The following is a 12,027-nucleotide window of genomic DNA, read 5'->3' as shown; positions in this document are numbered from 1 at the left end:
AGTAGTGCAGCTACATTAAAATCATACAATGTCCGTATGTAATTTACTCAAAATTATTAAGTATTTTATTTCTATACAATTTATCTTCTACTAGCGGCTGCTCCCTTAGTATTAGAGAGATATTCGGAGGGAGGGAGGGGATAGACAAATAGTCGAAAACCATCCCAATACCTAACCATAAAAATAAAAAAAGCTTAAAGCCAAAAAATTAATGTGAAGCTTTCTTAAAATGAAGAAATTAGGCTTAGTGAAGAGGTGAGCGAGATTATAATAATAAAATCCTTACTACTTTAAATATTAGGTTATACTTATGTTTCCATCACATTCTCTATTATTTTATTCAACTCTGTTGCTGCTCTACTTATGAATATAATTATTCTTGTTTTGATTCATCTAGACATCACACAGGTTTTTCAGTAAGCTACGCTACTTATAGTCATTGGTCTAATGATATTATGTATGTAAACATTAAAACGGTTGGATTATCATATAAACAGTAACACAGTAGTTCCTTATCATTATTTATAGGTACATTTATTTAATTAATAATTACTTTATTTTGCAAAATCTAATAATTTGAAATAGCATTGAAAATTATTTGATTTAACTTTTGAAAACCGGTATTTCTTTGGTAAAAATACTGATTATTTTGATTGAAAATTTAAATTTAACTTTTTGCCTCTTATTGCATTACAGACGAACAATTCTTTGATTACACTATCTAGAGACGGATTCTGAAATGTGCTTGATATGGGTTGTAACTATTTATAGGCGAAGGCATTCTCCTTTCTTTTGTTGTTGCCATTTATATGACAATTGGATGCGCCCCTTGCAGAAAAATAGCCTAAAACCTGAAAATTCAATGGCCTAAAACCATCCCTGGACATATGTGAAACTTTCCTGCAACGGAGAAAACATTGGTTCAGTAGTTCCAGAAATCTAAAGCTTGAAACCAAAAAAACTTTCTACTTCATATTATGTGATGACAACCTTTCAAAGTAATCTTAAGGGAGAAACCAATAAACATTAAATTGATGTGCACCCCAATTATGATTATCAAAATTAACCCTTCTGTAGATTAAAGCAATTGATTTAAAAAGTGTGGACACTGCTTTTTTGTACCAACCAATTAATATTTATTAGAAGTACCTAATGTTTTTTAAGCCGACCGACTAAAAAAATTTTTTTTAGCAAGTTTATAAAACTTTGAGGTCCATTATATTTTCCAGTCTAATGCACCCTCCCTCCCTGGATTTTTAGGATACTTGTCCCTCCCTGGTTATATTTGAGTTGTTAGGGATGTACAAGAATAATTTGAAAGATAAGAGTTTTCATGGTATTCTATGTTTATGTGGTTAGTAAAAGGCCAATACAAAAAAAAGTTTCAAAAAATTATAATGATGATTTTTTAGCAGTAATGGATATATTATTATTTTCATTTACTTTAATTAAGGAAAACTCGCAGCAGGCTAAAATAACTATACACCCCCAAATCCACCCCCTTTACAACATCCTCTCCCCCTCACTAGATGAACCAACTGACCAATAAATGTTAGCAATCTAAATTGACGATAATTTTTCTCTTGTCATAATTTCCACATATATTCTATATCCATCTCTAATTAGTTTAGATTTTAAAACATCGAAATTATTCAACTAAAATGCTAAACAATAGAAAATAAGCAGTGGTAATATTTTTGGCACTTTTTTTCAGGCAATTCTATTGCCACTTTTTTGGGCAATTGACCTTCTGTCACCGTGTTTACAGTCACTTCTTCACACTCTGACACTCTTTGCAGATTGATAATAGAGTTATGGTAGAGTTCACTGTGTTTCCACAAGTTTGGAAGTTATATCTTTAAATTCTGACATTCTTCATAGATTTATAATAGAGTTACAGTAGAGTTCACTATATTTTAACACTGTTTCACCTTTTCACATTCTAAAAATCTTCGTAGATTGGTAATAGAATAATGGTAGAGTTCATTGAATGTTTTTACTATAAAATGTTATTGAAGTTACTTCTTGACATTCTGACACTCTTCTTAGATTGATAATAGAGTTGTGGTAGAGTTCACTGTGTTTCCACAAGTTTGGAAGGTATATCTTTACAGTCTGACATTCCTCATAGATTGATAATAGACTTATGGTAGAGTTTACTATGTTTTAACACTGTAAAAATTTTTTAAAGTCATTTTTTCACTCTCTAAAAATCTTCGTAGATTGGTAATAGAGTTATGGTAGAGTTCATTGAGTGTTTTCACTATAAAATGTTATTGAAGTTACTTCTTGAAATTCTGACACTCTCTGTAGATTGATAATAGAGTTATGGTAGGATTATCTGAGTTTTCTCTCTATAAGGTGTTTTTTGAAGTCACTTTTTCACATTTTGACCCTCTTCTGAGATTGACATTAGAGTTATAGTAGACTTCACAAACTCTAAAATGTTATTCCACATTCTGACACTCCTCCAAGATTGAAAATAGAGTTATGGTAGATTTCACTGTGTTTCTATACTAGAAATTGTTCTTGAAGTCGCTCCTTCATATTCTGACAATCTTTGTAATTAAGGTTTTCTTGGTTTAAATAAGTTGTGTATGATATGAAGTTCATGCCCTATCTCTTTATTCCCTTTTTAAAAAAGACAGTTATCTTAAACTACACATATCCATAAAAAAATTTCTTTAGCCATGCTTGTCCAGATCGATTATTTGTATGCCTTTCTTTGTTGTTTATAACGATTTACGAGCATAACATCTACATGCAGCTATTTTGCCATTAACATCCTTAAAAGTTTTTTTTTGAGAAAAAATCGATTCCTGCAACATTATATATAGAACGGCAACAGATCTAAAATATATTCAAATGGCGGTTTTGATTTTCTAATATTTATTTGTCTATTTTTGTAAAAGATACAACTAAACAAAGAATAACCAGGAAGGAAGGGGACATTGGGCTGTTTATTACTCTAGTTCTCAAAGTTTTTAATTCGTTGGCTTAACATTTTTGGGGACCTTTGCTTAATTTTGAATTTTGTTTGATTGTTTCATTAAGTTGAGTGTTTAAACGTTTCAACAACTGATTGTAATCTATATAATGGGTTATTCTGTGTATAATCATTGGGGATCAATTTATCAGCCATGTTATTATCCCTTTTGATTCCTGAAGAATAACACATGTATTATTTTGCTGAGATTGGCAATAGATATTCATATTACCACTGCAGAGTTAGGTTATTGGACTTAAATTTACACTGGTGCCCAAAGTTTTATAAACACATTCTCTCAATCACCAGAGCTGGATCTTTAAATCATTTTAGTGGTAAGCCATATCGGGTGAGCCAACTTTCCACCAATGAGAGCACAGCATTTTATGAAATGCCGCGCTGTGATTAGCTGAAATTCGGCTCAACCCGATCTGGCTCACCACTAAAATGATTTAAAGATCCAGCTCAGTTTAAAAACTTTGGGTTATTTTATTGAATATTAATTGGTTGGATCAAAATGTCGGTTTCCGAACTGTTCAACGAATAACTTTAACCTGTAGAAGGGGCAATTTAATTCATCATCATTGGGGGAGTACATTGTCTTATCCCTTAAGATCCCTGATATTTTCTCTTGATATGAATTATACTCATATTTTGAATATTTATTATTTGTTTCATATTTCATTAATGGCTTTAACTAGCTTAAACTTAGTCCAAATCCAATACCAAGTCTACTAATAGAATTATAGGCCTGTTAGCCCAGTGGTTATTGAGATCATACTGGTCATACACGTCTAGCTACTCAAGCATCATTCTTTATAAATCTTATTAGATTCAGTATCTAAAGATATAAAACAATGACCGATAAATTGACGTACATCCCAAATGATGAAACACAAAATTACCCCTTCTGAAGATTTTGAACGTTTGGACACTAAATAAAACTACCAATCAAAATTCAATACAAGTTCCCAAAGTTGTTAAACCAAAGAATAAGGAAACGTTATTATAATACTTTGGGAACTAGTGTAATTAACAGTCCAATGTCCCAAGATTGCTCTTATTAATTAACTTAAGACACATTTTATTGCTTTAAATTATTAAATGGCAAACAATATTACATTAAGATTGCTGGCGTCTTCCTTATACAACAGATTTAATTAGAAAGAAATAACAGAGAGGGAGAGGACATTGAGCTATTTATTACACTAGTATCCATAGTTTTGTAATAATGTTTTCTTATTCGTTGGCTTAACAACTTTGGGGACTTTTTTTGGCTTTTGATGTGTAGGTTTAGTGTCCAAACGTTTCAATCACCAGTTGTAATCTACAGATGGGATAATTTTGTGTATCATCATTGAAATCAATTTATCGGCCATTGACTAATCTCTGAGAATGAATGAGAGAGTGAATCCGCTTAATGTCAGGTAGGTGACGGGTTCGATTCTTGGCACAACACTGTTCCTTAGCTAAGAAGATTGAATGGTACATCCTACTTTCATGTTTAAGGAGGGGGGGGGGGGGGGGTGCTATCTTGGCCTAAAACAGTCAATTCCAGACCAAAGGTGTACAATCAAAGGGATGATTGTCTATAGGATGTTGCCATATAATGATGCACATTATACACCAAAAATGAGGCCTTATGAACAACTTGTTTTATCTTTTCATTGCTGGATTTTAGCATTCTAATGATGCTTATTCTATCACTTTAAGATTACTATCTATGAATAGGTTTTTAAACTCATTGTCTATTCATATTCAATTTATAACATTTATTTATCAAATAAGTGCAATATATAGGTTTGCTAAGCAGGCAAATAGTGTGTGCTTTCCCTTTAAGTGCTTGTCGAGAATTGACCCCCCCCCCCTCTTTCTTAAATTTGAAAAAAATATATATAAATTTATTAGGGGGTAGTAGTTTTCCTATGCCTTACCTCTGCAGGGCATATACCAGCGGTGCACGTACCCTGCATTACCCAATATAACCTAACCTAACTTGTACTTAAGTATTAAAAATCGAAAACTCGTATGTTTATGGAATAATTCAAGCTTGGATTTTTAAGCTTCGCTTTTTATAATTATAGAAAAGCTTCTCTTTAAAAAAGAGGTATTATATAAGAGAAAAATTAGTTGTTTATCGCGTCGTATTATAGATAGATTTCTGCGGATATTAAAATAAAAAATAAAAAAATAAAAAATGTTAATTTTATGATTTTTATTTTAAAATTCGTTAAAAATTTTCCATTATACGATGCTATAGATGATTTTACAGTATGGCAGAGAACCGGTTTTAATCCAGCGGTTATTAAGCAGTTTAGAATCCATACTGGAAAATAGTAAAAATTCTTTTACTAAGGAACTGTTTCAAACCCTTTTCCCGATTTTTAGATTTTTTTTGTAAATCTGAGGCGGGTGGGTATTATAATTGTATATTCTTGACAACATGTTTAAGCCTGGGCATGCCAATTTAACCATCCAAATTTGACCAATCACTGCCATATTAAAACAAGCTCAATTATGTGCAAAAGGTAGCGAATTATTTTGCACTAAATTTACAAATTAAGCCTCAAATAGAAATATAAGATAAACACATACAAGCGCCTAAATTTAAATTTGTAAGGAGTATTATCAGAGATGGGTGGGAAATCGGACTGGCAATTTTACTGGTAACCAAAGTTGAGCTCAAAAACTTTGGGTACTATTATTGAATCTTGATTGGTTGGTCAAAGAAAGCAAAGCCTAAACTTTTCAACCAATAATTGTAACCTAATGAAGGAGTAATTATTTTGGGGAGGTAACTCAATTAATGAACATCCGCACTTACAGAGTTATATGTAGAGTAGCTTAACTGTTAAAAATATCAAAAAAATGATCAAAGATCTCAATACGAGATAAGTTGCTGAAAATTGGTTATTTTAAGCTAAAATCTTTGGGTATTAAACAATTTTCTTTTCCAGTTTGTCAAGAGATACCATTTTTTTTCCTCAATAACTTTTTATAATCTAGGAGATGTGCAGCTTTAGATTTAATACTTTTGTTTTAAACAAAGATGAAAACTGACATAAAAATACATTATAGGATTGTTAAATAGAAAACATAATTGATTGTAAAATCAAAAATATTTTGACTTTCCGCTTTAAGTTACTTACTACTGTTATTTCAGACGCATGGCTTAATTTTTACTTGTAGGGGAAATGTCTTTGCTTACAGGAAGGTGGTACATATTAACAAAGGCATTTATAAATCCCAGAAAAAGTACCATAATCAAATCATTCTTTGTGATTTGCCTATTTTTTAAATTTAAATGTAAGATTGCACCGCTCTGGTCTTTGATATAAAGGATAGAAAAATAGGAATGAAATTTTGTTGAAAATTTTGACAGTTTTGTTGATAAATGAAGAAAGAAGGTGTATCAACTATTTTTTTTATAGCTAGCCGGTTCTTTTAGTAAGTAGTAGATGTAAAATTTTTCATAGAATTCAGATATGCAATCGGTTTTTTTGTAGACCTCTTATTTTTTAAGTAATTTAAGTTTAAAAAAAAAAAAATTAAGTCGATTTTAAGGTACTAAAATGCAACAAAAAAAAGAAAGAAAATGGTCATTATGAACAAAAATAGTAAGATCTTTAATTTGACACCTTACTTTTTCAATTCTGTCAGGTAATTATTGAAAAAATCGATTTTTTTAAACCCACGAGAATAAAAACTTTGAACTTAATTTTATTATTTCACAAATAAAAAAATATGGGTTCATATATACCATTAGAATCAGAAAAATATTACGAATCCATTGTAAGCAAAATTGAAAAAAAAAGTTTACAATATAGTATATAAACTACAATAAAAGGAATTATATGAAAATATCATATTATGTTGTACAGGCAACGTCTTAATTCTTCAATTGAGTATAAAAATGGGAAGGGGGTAAAGAGGGGGTAAAGAGGGGGTAAAAAAGGGAAGACAATAGTGTTGTCTGAACAAAAAAAATAATTGGCCATTTCTGTAATTTTTTAATTTTTAAATTTTTTTCAATTTTGCTTACAATGGATTCGTAATATTTTTCTGATTCTAATGGTATATATGAACCCATGTTTTTTATGTCTGTTTGAGAAAATATTTAGGTCTAAAGTTTTTATTATACCGAGGTTAAAAAAATAGATTTTTTCAATAATTACTCAACAGAATTTTAAAAGTAAGGTGTCAAATTAAAGATCTTACTATTTTTGTTCTTACTGACCATTTTCTTCTTTTATTTTGTTGCGTTTTAGTACCTTAAAACCGACTTAATTATTTTTTTTTAAAACTTAAATTACTTAAAAAATAAGAGGTCTACAAAAAAACCGATTGCATATTTGAATTCTATGAAAAATTTTACATCTACTACTTACTAAAAGAACCGGCTAGCTATAAAAAAAAAAGTTGATACAACTTCTTTGCAAAATTAGTTGTTAATCATTTTATAAGTCAGATGGGTAGTTCTGACATAATTTTTATGTTTTTTTTTGCTATGACTCATCTAAGAGTTTTAGACAGGGAGATAGGTGACATTGGGCTGTTCATTACACTTATCCCCAAAGTTTTATAATAACCTTTTTATTCGTTGGCTTGGGACTTTCCTTGAATTTTGATTGGTGCTTGATTTATTCGAGTGTTCAAACGTTTCGACTGATAATTGTAATCTACAGAAGAATTAATATTGTGTATCAACATTTAGTATATGTATCACTTTATCAGCCATTGTCTTATCCCTTTATATACCTGGTTTTGCGCCTATCCGTGTGTGTAGTTTACAGTGTATGAGGGAGATTCCTGGGATGTTTAGGATTCTAGCTTTCCCTCGTCCATGTTCCTCATTCACAGAAGAGTGTAATTAATTAGAATGGTGTAATATGAAACACCTGCCAAAACTCTAGGCCATGATGATGTAATAATTGAGTAGCTTCCACGAGAATTGCGGGTCAGCTTGTAATGTAACATAGAATACATTCAGTTGTGCGTTAAGCTTACCTATCTAAGATTGGTCAAAGCATTCTCACTTCCAATCTCATTGTGCATCTGAATCCTGACTTCATATAGTGCTTTGCGTCCGCTAGTTTTCTGAAAAGTGTACATACAATGCAATTTGTTCATACACTTCTTCATATTAGATACTTTAAATGCTACTGGGATGATCGATCAAGGATATAGTGAACATTAGACTGTAAATGACACTGATACCCAAAGTTTTATAAATACATCCTCTCATTTGTTGGCTTATTATACTTTTGGTACTTTTGATATGAATATCACTGGATGGTACATATGTTTACAGAAATTATTTGCTTTAATTAAAGTATCAGATTCCAAATTTTTAAAAACTTGTATAAAAGTTTATTTTTCTTGCCGATACCTTTGTATGATGTAATTGGAATCAATAAAGAAATCTTTACTATCAAGAAGATACATTCTCCTAACGTTAATTATAGCGTTTTCAATTAGTATCCAATATTCAGCTTTAGTATTTTTATCAAGAAGGAAGGGGTCTATGGGCTGTTTATTACACTAGTTCCCAAAGTTTCATTATAATATTTTCTTATTTGTTGGCTTATCAACTTTGGGGACTTTCCTTGAATTTTGATTGTTTCGTTCATTAAACTGAATGTTGAAACATTTCTACTACTAATTGTAATCTATAGAAGCGGTAATTTTGTGTATCATCATTGGGAATGTATATCTATTTATAGGCTATTGTCTTATGCCTGATTTTTATGCTTTACTTGGATAATTTTAGGATAATTTAAAGTAAAATGTTTACTAAGAATCAAATATTATTACAAAAACAAGAAAGATTATTTTTATTTGTAGCGTTACAAAAATATAGCTAAGAAACAAATTTTAGGTGGTTTCCCTTCAAGTGCTTAGTCGAGCACAAATACCTTCCACACTTATTAACAATGAATGATGAATTTCTTTGCATCCCCAATGATGATAAATAATAATAATAATGTTTATTTGGTGCTGCCAGGTACCCCCCAGCTTAGGAGATAGCACTGAATTACCCTTTCTTTAAGATAAAAACATTGGTTGAAAAGTTTTGACATTGCAAATTTTTACTAACCAAATGAGATTTAATTGAAGGATTCAACAAATAAGAGAGCATGCTTATAAAACTTTGGATACCAGCTTAATTTGTAGTCCCTCCGTGTTAGTTATAGAGTAGCTCTGATGCAAAAAAAAAACAATTACGGTTCTAAATCTATTTTCTTTGAAATTATTTAAAATCTGCAATTTACTAGTTGCAATAAGGTTCATTTTTGCACAGGGTTTTGCTGGATAGATATATTGCTGATCTTTAGATGACGCTATACATCAGTAGAGCTTTATTTTGGTGAATGTCTCAACAAAATTTTGCTTATGAAGTGCATGATTATGCAAACGTTCTACAGACAACCAACCCTTTGATTGCACAACCTTTGTCTGGATGTCTCAACGGTGCATGTTAATAAGTTGCTTATGGATCTTTCTTTAGACTTCAGTCTTCCAACAAAGTATAATGAATATATTCAGTATGACTTGACGGGGGACAATTTTAAATGTACATTAGACTGTTGAATATTATACTAGTCACTAAAGTTTTATAATAACGTTTTCTTATTTGTTGGCTTACCTATTTTGGGGACTTTAATTTAATTTTGATTGGATCTACAGAAGGGGGTAAAACAGTATCCTTATTTTGGATGTACAATTATTTATTAGCCATTGTCTTATCCCTTTATATCCCTGACTAGCGGCTTCGCCCCTAGCCTCTAGGGGCTTTGCCCCAAGAGGTGATCAAAAAAAAAATTGAGGTGAAATTCGTAAAAGGACTAAGGAAATCTTCTGCAAAAAAATAAAGGACCTAGGAAATCTTCTGCAAAAAAAAATAAAGGACCTAGGAAATCTTCTGCAAAAAAAAAATAAAGGACCTAGGAAATCTTCTGCCAAAAAAAAAAAAAAAAAAAAAAAAATTGGGGGGGTATTTTTTTATTTTTTGGGGGGGTTGGGGGTGTCCCACCCCCCAAGAAAATAGCCTAAAACCACCACAGGACCAGTAGGTATATTCCCTGAAGAGTAGAATCCGATCGGTTCAGTGGTTACCGAGATCTTAAGGGACAGACAGACAGACGGACGGACAGACATCAAGCTACTTTGTATTATAGATATTACTACTAGTGAACTTGTTATTAATCATCCTTTAATCCCTGAAGTCTTATTGCACTAGACATTTTACTTAAAATAATGAACAATATGGTCCAAACTTTTAGACATAAAACTTGTTATTTTTTTCTTTGTTCTTTTTTTAATTAAGAGATAAGACAATGAAAAATAAATTGTTTTTAATTTCCAATGATGATAAACAAATTAGGAACCCCCTTCTGTAGAATTATCGGTTGAAAAGTTTGGACACTACTGGTTTGGAACTAACCAATCAAAATTCACTTATCGTACCGAAAGCTAAGTATTGATATAGAGTAGTTTTCAAACATTTGGTACCAGTGTAATTTAAATTCAAATGTCCCCTCCCTCCCTGTTTTTTTTAACAGACATGAGATTGTATTAAAATATCTGTTAAAAATCAATTTTTAACGTTATTATAGACTAAAATTGTTTATAAATGCGCACGCGATACTTTATTTTTGTAAAACCATGTCCACTAGGAGTCTTACAAAAATATATTAATTCATTACTTTAAAAATAATTTTTTAAATTGCACTTTTTAGGAATTTAAAAAATTGGTAAAACTTTTTGTATTGTAGTTTAAACATTATTATTGGAAGTTATTCTTTATTGTTATCGGAATCCTCGTGAATTACATGTACAGAGACGGGCGAACGGACAGAAACACTTTAAACCTAGAAAACATTTGCTTTCCAAAGAAATTGGTTTTGTAGACATCGATCTAAAGAGATAAGACAATGGCCGATGAATTGATGTATGTACAATATTCCCAATTTTGATAAACAAAATTACATCGCACTTGAAATATTTGAACACTTAACCAAACAATCAAAGTCCATTAAAAGGTTCCAAAGTTTTTTAGCCAACCAATAAGAAAACGTTATAACCAACCTTTAGGGACTAGTGTAATAAACAGCCCATTGTCCTCTCTCGCTCTGTTTTGTAGCACCCCTAGAAAGGCAGCATGAGCACCTGTAGCAATTCAATCTTTGAACTTCAAATTTTTGCATTGTTTGCCTCGCAGCAAAAATTCTCTACCCAAAACCCATGAAAGCCGCTTTTCAATTTTTTTCTCTCATGGCTAAATGTGCTGGTAAATTGGGAAAAAATTGCCATAGACAACATTGATGTACATACCCGTTGGTGATGAACAAATTTACCCCTATAGATTATAATTTTTGGAAATTGTTGGACACTCATACTTTGAACCAATCAATCAAGATTCGTTAGAAATGCCCAAATGTCTAAAGCAAACCAATGAACAAAAGTGTTTTTAAAACTTTTGGTATCAGTGTAATTTACAGTCAACTTTTTTTAATCTGCCAAAAAATCGAAATTTCAAAATTACAAATTTCAATTATTTATTCATTTATTCCTTGTATAAAGAATAGACGTAAATATATCATAGGTTTATTATAACGACTTTTTAACAGACTGGTAATGCTTACAATTATAATTTTTACATAATTCTTGCAAAATATCTTGTTTTAAAATCAGATTTTTAATATTGTAATGAGTTATTTTCTTTTTAAAAGGGACTACTATGTTACTTGAAGTTTGTTCAATAAATCTTAGCAAAGCCTATTCTGTATTTATATCTGAAACGCCTGTTTTTGTAGAATTTCTCGTTTTATTGTATGTAGTTAGGTGTAACATATTATATAAAGTAAGGTTATTTTCTAAAGCCTAGAATCTTGATACCTATTAAACCAATAGAGGTCTCCTTTTTATAGAACCTTTACATAGATCACAATATGGTTTTAGGCTATTCTACTTTTGTATTTCAGCTAATTGTATAATATTGTACCTGGAAATTAAATAGTTTAAGCCTTGCTAAATGCTTT

At 30.8% G+C, this 12,027-nt stretch overlaps 1 protein-coding gene across 9 annotated transcripts in view; it reads left to right on the top strand.

Moving 5' to 3' along the window:
- LOC145327042 (protein held out wings-like) overlaps window positions 1-12,027 on the top strand; it is a 158,691-nt gene that overhangs the window by 143,831 nt on the left and 2,833 nt on the right. The gene's annotated exons all lie outside the window — the stretch shown is intronic.

This window comes from Acartia tonsa, chromosome 8 (genome assembly GCF_053477335.1).
Source record: "Acartia tonsa isolate MP-2025a chromosome 8, ASM5347733v1, whole genome shotgun sequence".
NCBI classification, from domain to species: domain Eukaryota; kingdom Metazoa; phylum Arthropoda; class Copepoda; order Calanoida; family Acartiidae; genus Acartia; species Acartia tonsa.
Note: the sequence above shows the minus strand (reverse complement) of the source record. Positions and strands in the feature narration are given on the sequence as shown.